Genomic DNA, 14,292 nt, shown 5'->3' on the forward strand with positions numbered 1-14,292 from the left:
ACGCCAACGTCAGTTCTGTCACCGTGCAAGGTGGCACTTTCTTGGTCCTGTACAGAATGTAATTTTCACTTGCCCCTGAAAAATCAATATGGAAAGGCTCTAATTCCCCAGATTTCGATTTTTCAATACAAAAGTGAAAATGAAACTCTGCAGGATTGCAGCCAAAATGGTGCCCCTGAGCCAACTGCAGTCTGGAGGGAGGCTCACCAAGAGTTTTTCGAGAAAAACACCAACTTCTGACATTGTTCTCCTCAGATGACACGTCAGCCGGTAAAGGAAGCACATGGCGCTGATGAGTCCTTGTGAGATTGACCAGCACCCCTTCGTGGGAAGGCGTCTGCATCCAAAGAGATTTATTGCAAAATTAGGCTGCCCTGGGGTGTCACTGAGGGCAGTGTGGTCACGGGGAAAGAGCTGAACTCTGAAATCAAGACGCACGAATTAAAGCCCATCTCATCACATCATGGTTACTTTCCATCCAGCAGCTCTGAGTATCCCATTTCCTCAATGTGAACGAGGAGGGGAGTTGGAGTCGCAGGCATGGACAATAAGTGAAACAGCACACGTGAACGTGCCCGCACAGGCCTGGTGCGGAGTGGACTTCCTGCCCGCCCCCGCCTCTCTCTCCCTGGCGCTGGATCAGCTGATACGCTTTGGTGTCTAGTGTTGGCCGTGGAGGGTCACAGTGAACTCTCCAGCTCCCCACCTAGGACTGGTCACAGACCTAGGGAAGATGTCACCACCCATCTCCAGACTCTGCGACCAGAGACCTTCTGAAACGAGACCACCAGGATTCCTCACCACATCCTTCCGTGGCTCTTTTGACCATGAATGGAGAAGCAGAAGAGCAGCCCAGCCCCCAGATGTGACCTGGTTCCGTAACCTGAACCACCTCCCCTCTGCCAAGGACAGCGCCCACCATCAGAAGCCTGCGTCCCAGGGCTCAGGCATTGCCAGGTGATCCTGGGGGGCGGGGAGGGGAGGTCACGTAGCCTCTGAGTTCTTCTGTGCCCTCAGCTGTCCAACAGGTTAATGATAATGAGGCAACAGGGTTTAGTGAAGAGAGGCCACCCTGCCAAGTTCAATGATGGGACGACACGAGAAAATAAGAAACGAAGACAACCCCACATACCACTGAAGTCTGTTATCTCAAGCCTTTTTGCCTCCCGTGCCCCGGAAACAAAGGAAAGGAGATATTTAGAGCCACTGGGAGAACACACACCCCTTCCTGAAGGTTCTCTGGCATCTCTGCTCAAGATGGGCCAGTCTTGGGAGGGGCTCTCACACCAAAGCCAGTAGCTTCCAGACCCGTGACCTGGGAGCTGGGGGTGGGGTGGGGGAGTGGGAAGGCAAAGGGAGTGGGAAGTAGAAGGTGGCTTTTTTAGGGAACCACACACAGGGTTTTAATGACCAGCTGCCCCCACACTCAGGTCCACTAAAACTGTATCTGGCAGGAGAGGGTGATTCTCCATGAACTGCTGTCATCAGAAAATGACAGGAGGGATTCAGAGAGGCAGAAACAATCCATGCCAAATACAGCATAAAAGCATCTCTGAATTTTTCTAAAAAAATTATCACCACTCATGGTAGATGAACCAAATAGATCCTATTTGGTTGATATTAAGAACGGGGTTTGGGGGATGCCTGGGTGGCTCAGTGGGTTAAGCATCTGACTTCAGCTTGGGTCATGGTCTTGTGGTTCATGAGCTTGAGCCCCACGTTGGCCTCTGTGCTGACAGCTCAGAGCCTGGAGCCTGCTTCAGATTCTGCGTCTCCCTCTCTCTCTCCTCCTCCCCAGCTCGTGCTCTGTCTCTGTCTCTCAAAAATAAATAAATGTTAGAAAATATTTTTGCATAAGAACTGGGTTATGGGGGTAGGGGCGGGGGGCATTAAGACCATGTTTTCCAGGCTGGGGCATTTGGAGGGAGACCATTGGCCAATGGTTGTGACAGATTTCCAGAAAGATAATGCCGTAGGTGACAGAAGGATCCCACGGGACAAGAGCTGCCTGAGACATGCCATGTAACCTGTATATACAATCTCATCCAACAGCAAAGAGTTGGGAAAACCTAAATATCTCTCAGAAGGAAACTGGCTACACACAATGGAATACCATTATTCCATTAAAGGCGATTGAAGGTGATGTCAGAGATCTACATACCTTGATGTGAAACGTGTCCTCCAAATATAGCATTGGGTAAGGAAAGCAGCTTCTATAAAACGTGGAATAAGAGCCCTTTCAGGTTAAGGGGAATCCACACATCTACGAGGTATATACGCATCAAGAGGTGTCCTCAAAAGTGATGACCACAGTGTTACCTGTGTTGTTTGTCAGAGCATGAGCTCTTGACTGATCATGATTCTTCTTTCCTTGTTGTCTTCTGTATTATTTGACTTGTCTTTTTCTTACAAAAAGAACTGACTTTTTGTATTAAAAGATCTCTGTAAGAAGTGAAATATCCTTTTATCTTCGTGAAAATTTGTGATTTAACAGTGAAAAGAGCATTAAACATCTTCCTGATCTTCCAAGACATACCATGATTAATATTGAACAAAGCCTTCCGTGATTTCCCAGTATCACATGAAATACTGGGGAGAAAGGCCATCTTGTAAGATGCCGTCAACTGTATTGCTCCTGACTCTGTGAAATCCTCTTTCCAACCCTCTTTTGAGGAAGACTGAGAAAAATCTCAGGGGATCTAGTTTTACATAACCATTTCTTCCCCTTTGGTCTCTGGTACTTTCCTTTTGTTTTTAAGTTTCTTTGTTTTGAGAGAGAGAGCATAAGCAGAGGAGAGGCAGAGAGAGAGAGACAATCTCAAGCAGGCTCCACATTGTCAGCACAGAGCCTGAAGTGGGGCTTGAACCCATGAGCCACAAGATCATGACCTGAGCTGAAATCAAGAGTTGTCTTTGGTACTTTTCATTCAAACGTGTATTGAGCATATATAGTACGTAAGACCTGCTATCAGAAACTCACTCCCTCATCTGCTGGCTGTGCTGTTTCAGGCTCATCGCTTAAAATGGTCAGCGAGAGGAGGCACCCACCCATGCTGGGTCTTCTCACGCGTGGAGTGAGTCAGCACCGACCACGGGCACTCGGAGCCTCTTCTGATGGAGTGGGTTTACAGAAGCCATCCCTCCCTCCCTTGTGCTCACATGCACAAGCTTAGGGATCATGGAGTTCTCATTCCTTCAATATTCACTTGGTCAGTATTTACCGATGCTCATGTGTCTCAAGATAGTGTGAAGGTTGGGTCTGCAGCGGTAAACAAAATAAAAATCTCTGCCTTCAGGAAGCTTATATTCTAGTGGGAGAAGCTGGACCATCACACACACACACACACACACACACACACACACACACACACACCACATTTCCGGAGGTAACAAGTGCTATACAGAAAGACAAAACAGGATGAAAGGGGACAGAGTGACAGGTGGCTACTACTGTTTCAGAAAAGGTTGTCAGGAAAGTCCTCTCTGGTAAGATAATATCTGAGCAAAAGCCTGGGAGAAGTGAAAGAAGAAGCCAAGAAGACACCTGAGGGAAAAGCATGCCAGGCAAGGAAACAGTACGTACAAAGGTCCTGTGGGAGAGTTTGCTCAGCATAGTTCCGGAACTACAGGCAAGTCAGCAGGCTGGGACTGAGGACTGGGAGGGAAGGGGGTGAGCAAGGGGTCAGGGGTCAGACCCAGCAGGGCTTTGTGGGCGGGCGATTGCGAGGACCTGGGGTTACATCTGGGTGGGATGGGAAACCTTGGAAGAGCTGAAGCAGAGTTACATGACCTAACATGGCAGACGCCATGTTTTTTTTTGTTTTTTGTTTTTTTTATTTTTTAGAAATCAAGTAGAGAAAAGAAGATACCAAATAAATAAAACGTAAGAGACATACTTTTAAGAGAGAGAGAAAGAGAAACTAATCCATATGCTGCCCAGAAGGGCTGTGGACAATGCTATGATTTCCCTCCTTTGCACAACAGGGTTTAAGCATGTGTGGATGTAACCTCATGAGAACCATTCATGGTCAGTTGCCAGCCAATGCACATGGAAAGCAGAACTTGCCACAGGCAACAATAGGAGCTTTGAGCAAAGTGGTAAGTCCCGATGAGTAATGAGTGACTCGTCTCTCCTTTGTCAGGGCTGATGGCATTTTTCTCCTGACTCTGAACCTCCTTAGATAAGAATGAGCCCAAGCCACACCCTGGCCATGTGCAACGAATAACAGCTTTCTTCCCTGTAGGTCAAAAACCATTGGTCCTCTTATGTTGTATCTTTAGCACTCAATGTGTTTAAAATATAGTTAGTTAGTAATAAAAGTATTAATAAAATGCTAATATTTATTAGGTGTTTACAAATATTACTGACTTAATTCTTAGAAGAACATTTAGTGCCATTAATGCTCCCATCTTACTGCGTCAGGAAGATCCAAGAAGCCCTGAAAACGCTTGCAGAGATCTGCACAGGTGGCTAGTAGCTCTGGGAATTCAAACCCCCTTCCATCTGAATTGAAACCCTGTTTCGTAGCCAGTAGGCTACACTGCCCCTGATATAGGGATCCACTAATGAATGCACACTGCTGAACAGGAGGGATATGTAAGTATAAAGCCGGTTGCTTGAGAGTTTAAAGGTATTGGGGAGCCGACAGCACCACTGAGAACAAAAGGGCACGGAAGTACGGGAGTGTGGCCCCGACTGTGAGCGCGGACGTGGCCAGGCCTCAGAGGAAGGCTGTGGGCTGCGGGTGGGGCGTGGACCAAGGTCTCAAAGCTCATGTCCTTATTCAGCTGAGCCCCAGAAAGGCTGGGGCTTGGTGAGGTCAGTCCTCATGTAGGTTTTTCTAGTCAGCTGCCACCTACTGAGCACTTACCGTGGGCCAGGCACACTGCGGGGTGCTTGGGGTACATTAGTGCACCCCATCCACACGCCCTCTGGGTAATGTCCCCATTTCACAGACGTGTTAAGCAAGGTGGCCAAGGTCTTACGGCTCATAGATGGAAGGACTACAGTGCTATCCAGATTGATTCAAAAGCCAGGGTCTTTTTTTTAAGTTTATTTATTTTGAAACAGAGAGAGAGAGAGAGAGAGAGGAAGGGAGAGAAGGGAGAGGGGGCAGAAAGAGAGAGAGGAAGAGGGAGAATCCCAAGCAAGATCCATGCTGTCAGTGCAGAGCCCGACACAGGGCTTGGTCTCACAAACTGTGAGATCATGACCTGAGCCAAAATCAAGAGTCAGATGCTTAACTGACTGAGCCACCCAGGTGCCCCCAAAAGCTGGTGCCTTAATTATGATACATGCGTCATAACTATCAGGCACTTGGAATTAAGAGTTTCCCCCTTTTCCCCCAGGTCTGACTTTTATAGGTTACCCTTAAGGAGACCATCTTTTTTATTAACACTAGCTCAAAGGAAAGTTGGCATCTGAAATTCCCACTCATGGATGTGTGTGTGTGTGTGAGAGAGAGAGAGAGAGAGAGAGAGAGAGAGAGAGAGTGTGTTGAGGGGCTGGCGGTATGGAGAGAAGCAATCCGGCAGACGCTGAAAGTCAGGACCGATCCACGGTAGACCAGGAGTCTAGACTTTCTCCCAGATTCTTCCCTTTCCCATTCCTATCGAGTCAGACACCTAGGTCACCACATTTTAAAGGGAAGGCTCCTGGGGCGCCTGGGTGGCTCAGTAGGTTGGGCGTCTGACTTCGGCTCAGGTCATGATCTCGTGGTTTGTGGGTTCAGGCCCCGCCTCGAGCTCTGTGCTGACAGCTCAGAGCCTGGAGCCTGTTTGGGATTCTGTGTCTCCCCTTCTCTCTGCCCCTCCCCTGCTCATGCGCTCGCTCGCTCTCTCTCTCTCAGAAATAAATAAAACATTAAAAATAAATAAATAAATAAATAAATAAATAAATAAATAAATGAAGGGAAGGCTCCTGGCTCTCCCATTCCCTTTCTCTAGCAAATTCTATAACTTCAAGGTACTTATAAAACGTGTTGTTCTGGCTTTTCCAGTAAAATTTTAGCTTTCCTCCTCCCTGCCATAAAAGGAAGAAAGTCAGGGCAGAGCCTGCAGCCCTGGCCTCTTCCCTCCAGCACAACACAGAGAGAGGTTTGGGGCTGCCGTCCCCATTTGAAGTCCTATTTATAGAACATTCTGTAAAGTCACTCTCAGGGCAAAGGTTTTGCTCAAAGCAGCCCACGCCCCCAGGCTGGGCAGGTGTGGCCAGGGCTGGGCTCCACACAGAGCCACCCGAGCCCTGCTGGCAGAGCCATATCCAGGACCTCCGAGGAGGGCCTCTTCTGCCTTCCTGCCCACCACGCTCACTGGGCCTCCGCTGTTGGCCACACTTGGCTCGTGGCCACCCCAGCTGGCTCGTGTCACGATGGGAACCGTCAATATGGGCAGATGGGCTCGGCTTCCTAGGTTCATCCTGAGGGGTCTCGTCACACCACTGGAGGCTCAGGAGAGGCCATCGGTGATGGTGGAACCAAGCAAGGCATCGGCAGACGATGTCCCACTAGCCCAGGCCTCACAACCAAAATGAGAACCTTTCACTGGCACACATTCCTTCTGACCTGGAGGGTGATCTGCTGTAACGTCCAGCTTGGGAAACATGTCCAACAATCACGTATCAAATACCTCTAAGTCCGACTTTTGTTGTTACTATTGTTGTTGTTTAAAAAAGAAAGAGAGGGGCACCTGGGTGGCTCAGTCAGTTAAGCTTCTGACTTCAGCTCAGATCATAATCTTGTAGTTTGTGGGTTTAAGCCCCGCATTGAGCCTCTGCTGACAGCTTGGAGCCTGGAGCCTGCTTCAGATTCTGTCTGTCTCTCTCTCTCTCTCTGTCTCTGTGCCCCTCCTCCTCTCATGCTCTGTCTCTGTCTCTCAAAAGTAAATAAACATGGGACGCCTGGATGGCTCAGTCGGTTAAGTGTCCGACTCCAGCTCAGGTCATGATTTCATGGTTCGTGGGTTTGAGCCCCGCACTGGGCTCTGTGCTGACAGCTAGCTCAGAGCCTGGAGCCTGCTTCAGATTCTGTATCTTCCTCTCTCTCTCTGACCCTCCCCTGCTCATGCTGTCTCTCTCTCACTCTCGGAAATAAAACATTTTAAAAAATAACAAAATATTTAAAAAGTAAATAAACATTTAAAAATATTAAAAAAAAAAAAAGAAAGAGAGAGATGGTGTTTATTAACTCTTGGAAAACGTAAAAGGCTCTCCATTCACACGTGACCTTGTTTGCCAAGAGCGGGTATCTGGAAATGTTGGTTTTGTTTGAGTCAACTTAAGTCAAACTAATATGAACTTTTTAAAAGTTTCTCAGCACAAAGACAAACACGATCACCTCTGATATGAAGGAGAATCCACATATCTACATTGTACGCATGCGTCAAGAGGTACCCCCAAAGGTGGCCACCAAGATGTCACCATGGTTTTCTTCAGAGCATGAGGTCTTTGTTGATTTTCCCCCAATGTTGTTGTTCTTCTCTGTTATTTGGGAAGAGACTAGGGAGAGAGAGATAAATATGACACATGGCACTGTCCTCAAGGCAATGCTGATCTACAGATATCACCTGTACAGAGCTCTGCACCTACCAAAGTATTGTCACCTGTTCACTGCTTTCAAAACTTTTCCACCAGAGCCTTCCCACTGCACAGAGAAGAGTGACCCTAAATACCTAACATAACCCACCAACAGTGTAGATTTCTGTGAAGGCAATGTTTCTCCTTAAAATTCATACAAAGCTCACATTGTACTCTATTATGTTACTTAGGTATAAAAATATTCTTGGTTAATTATCATCAAGCAAAATGAATGCTCCAGGGAAAGTCCTCCGGGTTTACCCTATAGCTTTCCGTATCCCCAGCGATTTCTGGGACAAGAGCCTCTCAGAGCAGCCAGGGGGTGACAGTGGATCCAAATCAAGCTCTATAGACTTTCAGAATCTCTGCTAGTACCCTCCGATGCAAGTCTCCCTGGCAAGGAATGCGGGGCCCTTTAAATCTGGAAGTGCTACTCAGGTAAGCTTAAAATAGATTTACTTAAAATGTATCAGAACTCTTCAAGTAGGAGTGCTGGAGAAGCAACCTGAAGGTTCTAGAAAACTCTGTTGCACTTATAATCCCACTCCACTCCTTGATGGAGTGATATCCTACAAGGATCTTGGATATGGCTTTGGCCCCCCTGGACTAAGGATTTATACTTCTTGGCTTTTGTTCTATTTTCTGGCTTTTTCAGGACCTGCAAAACCGGTTTGACCAGTCATGTGATCACAGTCCCTAAGGCCTTCAGACCCAGAGGAGCCTCCTTGAGCCCAACAGCTGACAAGACACAGCATAGGTAGCTGCAGGCCTTCACCTTTGTCAGGCTGTGGTCCACGCATAGCATCCTACTCTGTGCTTCCAGAAGGACTTCAGGAAACAGTCAACTGCATGCTGTCTTCAGGTGGTATTTGTCCCACTTTGGGGTTATTCTCTTAGTTAATAAAGATGAAACATTCGGGCCTACCTTCCGGCGGCATCTTGCATCTGACAACACGGTTCTGTTGTTCAGGTGGGCTTTGACTCACTGGGGAAAGAGTACTTCTCATGGATTTTGGTACAAATAATCGTCCCGGTGGAATGTCGCTCGAGGTGAACAACTCAGGACAAGCAAAACTCCTCTGTGAATGGTAGAGCATCTGTGAAGACTAGGAAGCATATGCGGGGACATCTGTGGCTACTCTGTACGTTCTTCCTCTATTGGACACGTGGCCAAGATCATACCATGTCAATTCAAGTAGAGTGACCTTTTCCCAGATGCCCAATGAAGGGGGCTTTGGTAGCAATGGGGAGAGCAGAGAAACCAAGCAGAAATGTTGCAATCACTTTGCTTTTTTCACTGAGGTGATGGGAATGGGTGACGTCATGGTGTCAAAGGCATGGAACTGTTGTTCCTCACACACTTGATATATTATTGAGATCTGGAGTCACCTGGTCTGAAAAGGAAAAAAAAAGAAACAATGAACATGTCCTTTACAAGTGGATTTTTAGAGCTGAAAATGTGCTGCTCTCTGGATAGGTCAGCTAATAAATTTTTTGGGTTTTTTTATGTTTTATTTATTTCTGAGAGAGAGAGAGAGAGACAGCCTGAGCAGGGGAGGGTCAGAGAGAGAGGGAGACACAGAATCTGAAACAGGCTCCAGGCTCTGAGCTAGCTTTCAGCACAGAACCCAACGTGGGTCTTGAACCCACAAACCACGAGATCTTGACCTGAGCCGAAGTCAGACGCTTAACCAACTGAGCCACCCAGGTGCCCCACAGGTCAGATAATAAATTGCTAAGTAACTTCAGCTAAAGTTTTCTGGAAGAACCTTTTTTTGGATCGGTATCAGTTGGGAATGCAACTGGCTACAAGGAATGGCAAAGATTGCTATAGTGCCTTAAGGAAATGGAGCTTTCTCTCTCTCACACGACAAAGAACGTGGAGTCGAGGGCAGGTGACTTAACACAAGGATGCTCTTGGGGACCCGGGCCTTTCTGTCCTGCTCCTCACTGCGTTCTCAACACGGTCAGGCTCCTGTACTCACCTACGACTGCCTGGGTCTTTGGCATCTGCGTTCCAGGAAGTGGGGGAGAGTAAAAGGCAAAACCGGGCTTTCTCTTGGCCTTTGTCTTTAAGAAGCACACGTTCTTGAAGGACTTTTTCCCCCAGCTTGTTGGCCAGACTGTGCTCAGTGGATTTCACCGGCCATGGGGAAGACCACTAAGGGATCATTAGCCATATTGCTATGTCGTATAAAACCAGAGCTCTCTAAGTAAGGAAGTCAGGGGAAGACAGATGTTGGGCAAACAATCAGGAGTATGTGCCACAGTGGCGGGGACCTGGCGAGGAATTTTGGTGCCCATTCTACCAAACACTTCCGGTGCTTGTCTGCTAGGTTCTCAGCCAGTCTGAGGCTACCAGGACACGACATCTGAACAAAGGCCACAGAGCCCCAAGTATCTGATGTCTATGGCCTTGAGTGAGAAAGAAAGAGATTCCAGCTGTCCCCTCTAATTCCATTCTAATGGTGCTGAATGAAGTCATTAGCATGCATCACCCACGAGGTGGCCCATCCATATGGCTCATGTTTGCGTACGTAGCTGTCGCTTATGGCTAAGTAGACGAAGAGATTCCTCCTTCCCATTATTTATTTTTCTCTTCCACATGCTGAACGTTACACAAAGCTACCTGGATTCCCCTTTTCCACTGATTTCAACAACTGGCCATACCTCTCGGCACTTTCTTTCAGTTCTCCCAGGAAACTCTGCACGCTCCAGACCTGCCTAAAGAACTATCTAGAACTGTGCCCTGGCATCCAGCGCCTGTCATCCTCTGGTGTGGGGAGATTTCTGACAGGATCTGTTGGCTCTGTCAACTTCTGCACAAGGCTGCACCTGAGATTCAATACTTCCATCTTTCAAAACCATGATGGGCATCTACAAACATTTTACAAATTATTCAAAGCTTGCGACCTGTGGTATTATTTCAAATTTATGGAAGACTGAACACGATTAGTTATAAATCTAAGAAGTGGAATTTATAAGTGTTGGGTTACGTTTTTGGGTAAAACTTTATAGAATCAAATTATATTTGGCTTATCCTCGATATAACCAGCCATTATTTTTTATCTCGAAACTAGAATGTTGTGAACTTTTATTGTAAGTGAGCAAAATCCCCAAGCAATAGGAAACAGGTCTATTAAAAGAAGGGAATATGACATGGGCGCCTGTGGGTCAGTCAGTTGAGCGTCCGACTTCGGCTCAGGTCATGATCTCACAGTTCCTGGGTTCAAGCCCCGTGTCGGGCTCTGTGCTGACAGCTCAGAGCCTGGAGCCTGCTTCGGATTCTGTGTCTTCCTCTCTCTCTGCCCCTCCCCTGCTCATGCTATCTCTCTCTCTCTCTCAAAAATAAATAAAACATAAAAAAATTTTGGGGGTGCCTGGGTGACTCAGTCGATTAAGCATCCAACTTCAGCTCAGGTCATGATCTCACGGTTTGTGGGTTCGAGCCCCACATTGGGTTCTGTGCTGACAGCTCAGAGCCTGGAGCCTGCTTCAGATTCTGTGTCTCCCTCTCTGTACCTCCCCCATTCATGTTCTGTCTCTCTCGGTCTCAAAAATAAATAAACTATAAAAAATTTTTTTAATACAATATTTTTTTAAAAAAAGGAATATGACAGTTGAGTCCCTTCTACTGAAAAGAAGTAGGCCAGGAAGTTAAGAAGAACACCTAGTGGGGTAAAAATGGTCATCTTGTGTTAACAGTCACCCCCAATCTATAGTTATGCCATTTCCTTCCCCAACGATGAGTAACTTTCTCAACAATGAGCAAATTACTCATTGTTGGGGAAGGACAGTCTTTTCCAGAATAAATGAAAATCTCTTCACAAAGCTGTGAATATTAGAGACTGGCATATTTGAAAGACTGGTCCCTCCCTGACCTTGAGAAAAGGGGAAAAGCAGTGAGTGGTAGAAGCAGGTTTTGAGTCCAAGTAGGGTCAATGCAAGAGCCACCCTACACTTGGGCTTCCTGCCCTACAACACTGTGGGTCAACACTAACCCCAATGGGGACCCCTGCTTATCTCACGGACTGATGAAGAGGAGCCTCAGCCCTGTTCTGGGGACAAGGGGGATGGGCCATGAGAACTGGGAAGCCCAAAGAACCCAAGCTGGGGCAGCGGAGTGTGGACCCCACGCAGCACCACGGGGACTCGAAGGAGAAATCGAGGAGCAGCAACGGCACAAAAGCTAAGTGTGAAAAGACTGGTCAATGAACTTGCTTTCTCATATGTGAGCAACAGAGCTATAAAAAGAACTTCAAGCAGCTTTGCAGTCAAACCTTTGCAGTCTCTCCACCCAAGAAACAGTCTCAAAATTAAACTCTCAACTCCTTGTTTGGGGCCGATGTTCCTCTAACATGTCCTCATTTTACCTCATCTCAGGTCCGAATGAGCCCACCCCCCACCACCAGCCGTGATCCGTGGGGCATCCCAACGTATACCCCCAGCTGAAGAAACCTGTTTTAAAAAAGAAGCTGCCTCACCAGCCTGTATTTCAGAAGTAGCAATCACAGATCCAGCCAAAGTGAAATTAAGAAATTTGCATGTCATTTATTAATATCCTTCTTGTCTGTCAAGCAGGCTTCAAAAACATGTTTTCCTCCTTTGGAAAGAAGCAAATTGGAATGAGCACATTCACACAAAGGATCTCAGACCAGGCTATGTTTTTCCGTGAGTAAACGGAGGGTGCACAAGATGGGCACTGGCCAACCAGTGCCTTCCCCTCTCTATCCTAACACCTGGATCATCCTTCCCCACCTATAGCGATTCGTATCTTGTCTTCAAAATGGTCTTCACCCCAGTATAATCTATCTTGAAATCAAAAGGGTCATTCAAAATACTCCAAGATGCTTGGGTATCAGGGAATTGCTAACTCATTAGGTGATGTAAAAATTGATACGTTACATAAAATTGATAATGACATAATTGATGATGACCTTATGGTTCTGGGGGAAAAAAGTCTGTATGTTTTGGAGGAGCACAGGGAAACATTTAGGAATGAAATGCGATGATATTCCTAATTTACTTTAAAATACTACTTGGTGGGGCGCCTGGGTGGCTTAGTCGGTTAAGCGTCCGACTTTCGCTTAGGTCATGATCTCATGGTTCGTGGGTTCGAGCCCCGTGTCGGGCTCTGTGCTGACTGCCAGCTCGGAGCCTGGAGCCTGTTTTGGAGTCTGTGTCTCCCTCTCTCTCTGACCCTCCCCTGCTCATGCTGTCTCTCTCTCTCTCTCTCCTAGAAATAAATAAAAATATTTAAAAATATACTACTTGGTGAAATTGAGAAAAAAATAGATCAAATAAATCATGGTAAGATGTTAACCACGGCTGTATCCAGGAAATGGGCTCATAAGTATCCATTACACATTTCTCTCTACAGTTGTGTGTGTGTGTGTTTAATTCTTTTTAAACATTTATTTATTTTTGGAGACAGAGAGCATGAGCGGGGGGAGGAATAGTGAGAAAAATGGAGACACAGAATCTGAAGGAGACTCCAGACTCTGAGCCATCGGCACAGAGCCAGATGCAGGGCTCGAACACACAAACTGTGAGATCATGACCTGAGCCGAAGCCGGACACTTAACCGACTCAGCCACTCAGGTGCTTCCCCCACCTTGTTTTGTGTGTTTGAACGTTTTCATAACAAAAGAACAGAACCACAGAGATGGCACTTGTGTGGGATCTCCCTGATGTCCTGCCTCTTTATCTCCTGTGCGGCCCACAGCCGTCCTTGCTGCTGGCTCTCTGAACTGAAGCTCTGGGCCTGGGACCGGACACTCACAGCCAGTGCAAGTTAACGGAAATTCACAGCGCTTTCTCTCTGCACCAGGTGCCATTCTAAGCTCTTTCTATGGATCGTGTCACTGAATCCTCACAGCAGCCCTCTGTGGTAGCCAAAGTAGCCATGATTATCCCCATTTGACCGATGTGGAAACTGAGACCCCTAGGTGTTAATGTGGCAAGGCCACCTCAGCCAGTAAGTGGCACAGCCAGGTTTAACCCAGGTAGTTAATCATCAGGGCAAAGCCCCTCAGCCGTCTAGTTATCCAAGGCCATAGTGCTTCTCTCCTGATTTCCATGGTGTCTTAAAGTATACGCTTTACTACGTTACATAAAATTGATTAAATTCTAGCAGCTCTCTTTCTACATGAATAAAGGTAAGTTTCAGTTGTTCCTTTGTGTTTCTCTCAGAGGCCAAGTCAATGCCTGGTACCTAACAGCCACTTGATAAATGTTTATTGACTAATTTGCTATATGGCAGTCCCCTAGAAGAGAAGGTCAAGGACAGCGCTAGGCTGAGAATAATCCTTGAAGCCTTAGCCTTTGGCTTGGCTCCTGTGTCCCCATTAGTCAAGTATGAGTGGGTATAGCCCTTGGCAGGTGGTAACCTTCCTTAGAAGTGTTCTGAATCCAGTTCTTTCTCTCTCTCTCTCTCTCTCTCTCTCTCTCTTTTAGAGAGGGAGCAGGAGGGTCAGAGAGAGAGAGAGAATCTCAAGCAGGGTACATGCTCAATCCAGAGCCCTACTTGGGGCTCAATCCCCCGGATCATGACCTGAGTCAAAATCAAGAGTCAACATTCAACTGACTTGAGCCACCCAGGTGCCCCTCTGAATCCAGTTCAATTCTGATCTTAGCTCCTTCCTGCCTGACTAAATTACCACTGGAAATGACAGTGAAAAATTTGGTGCACATTTATATATGTACCTGTGCAGAACCTG

At 47.0% G+C, this 14,292-nt stretch overlaps 1 long non-coding RNA gene across 1 annotated transcript; it reads left to right on the top strand.

Moving 5' to 3' along the window:
* Positions 1–685: 685 nt before the first annotated feature.
* Positions 686–3,244, top strand: LOC144229672 (uncharacterized). The gene is made up of 3 exons (XR_013334554.1): positions 686–957; positions 2,053–2,197; positions 3,010–3,244. It is a non-coding gene; the product is annotated as an uncharacterized LOC144229672 (long non-coding RNA).
* The last annotated feature ends 11,048 nt before the right edge of the window (positions 3,245–14,292 follow it).

Source organism: Crocuta crocuta, unplaced genomic scaffold (assembly GCF_008692635.1).
Source record: "Crocuta crocuta isolate KB4526 unplaced genomic scaffold, BGI_CrCroc_1.0 scaffold243, whole genome shotgun sequence".
Lineage (NCBI taxonomy): Eukaryota > Metazoa > Chordata > Mammalia > Carnivora > Hyaenidae > Crocuta > Crocuta crocuta.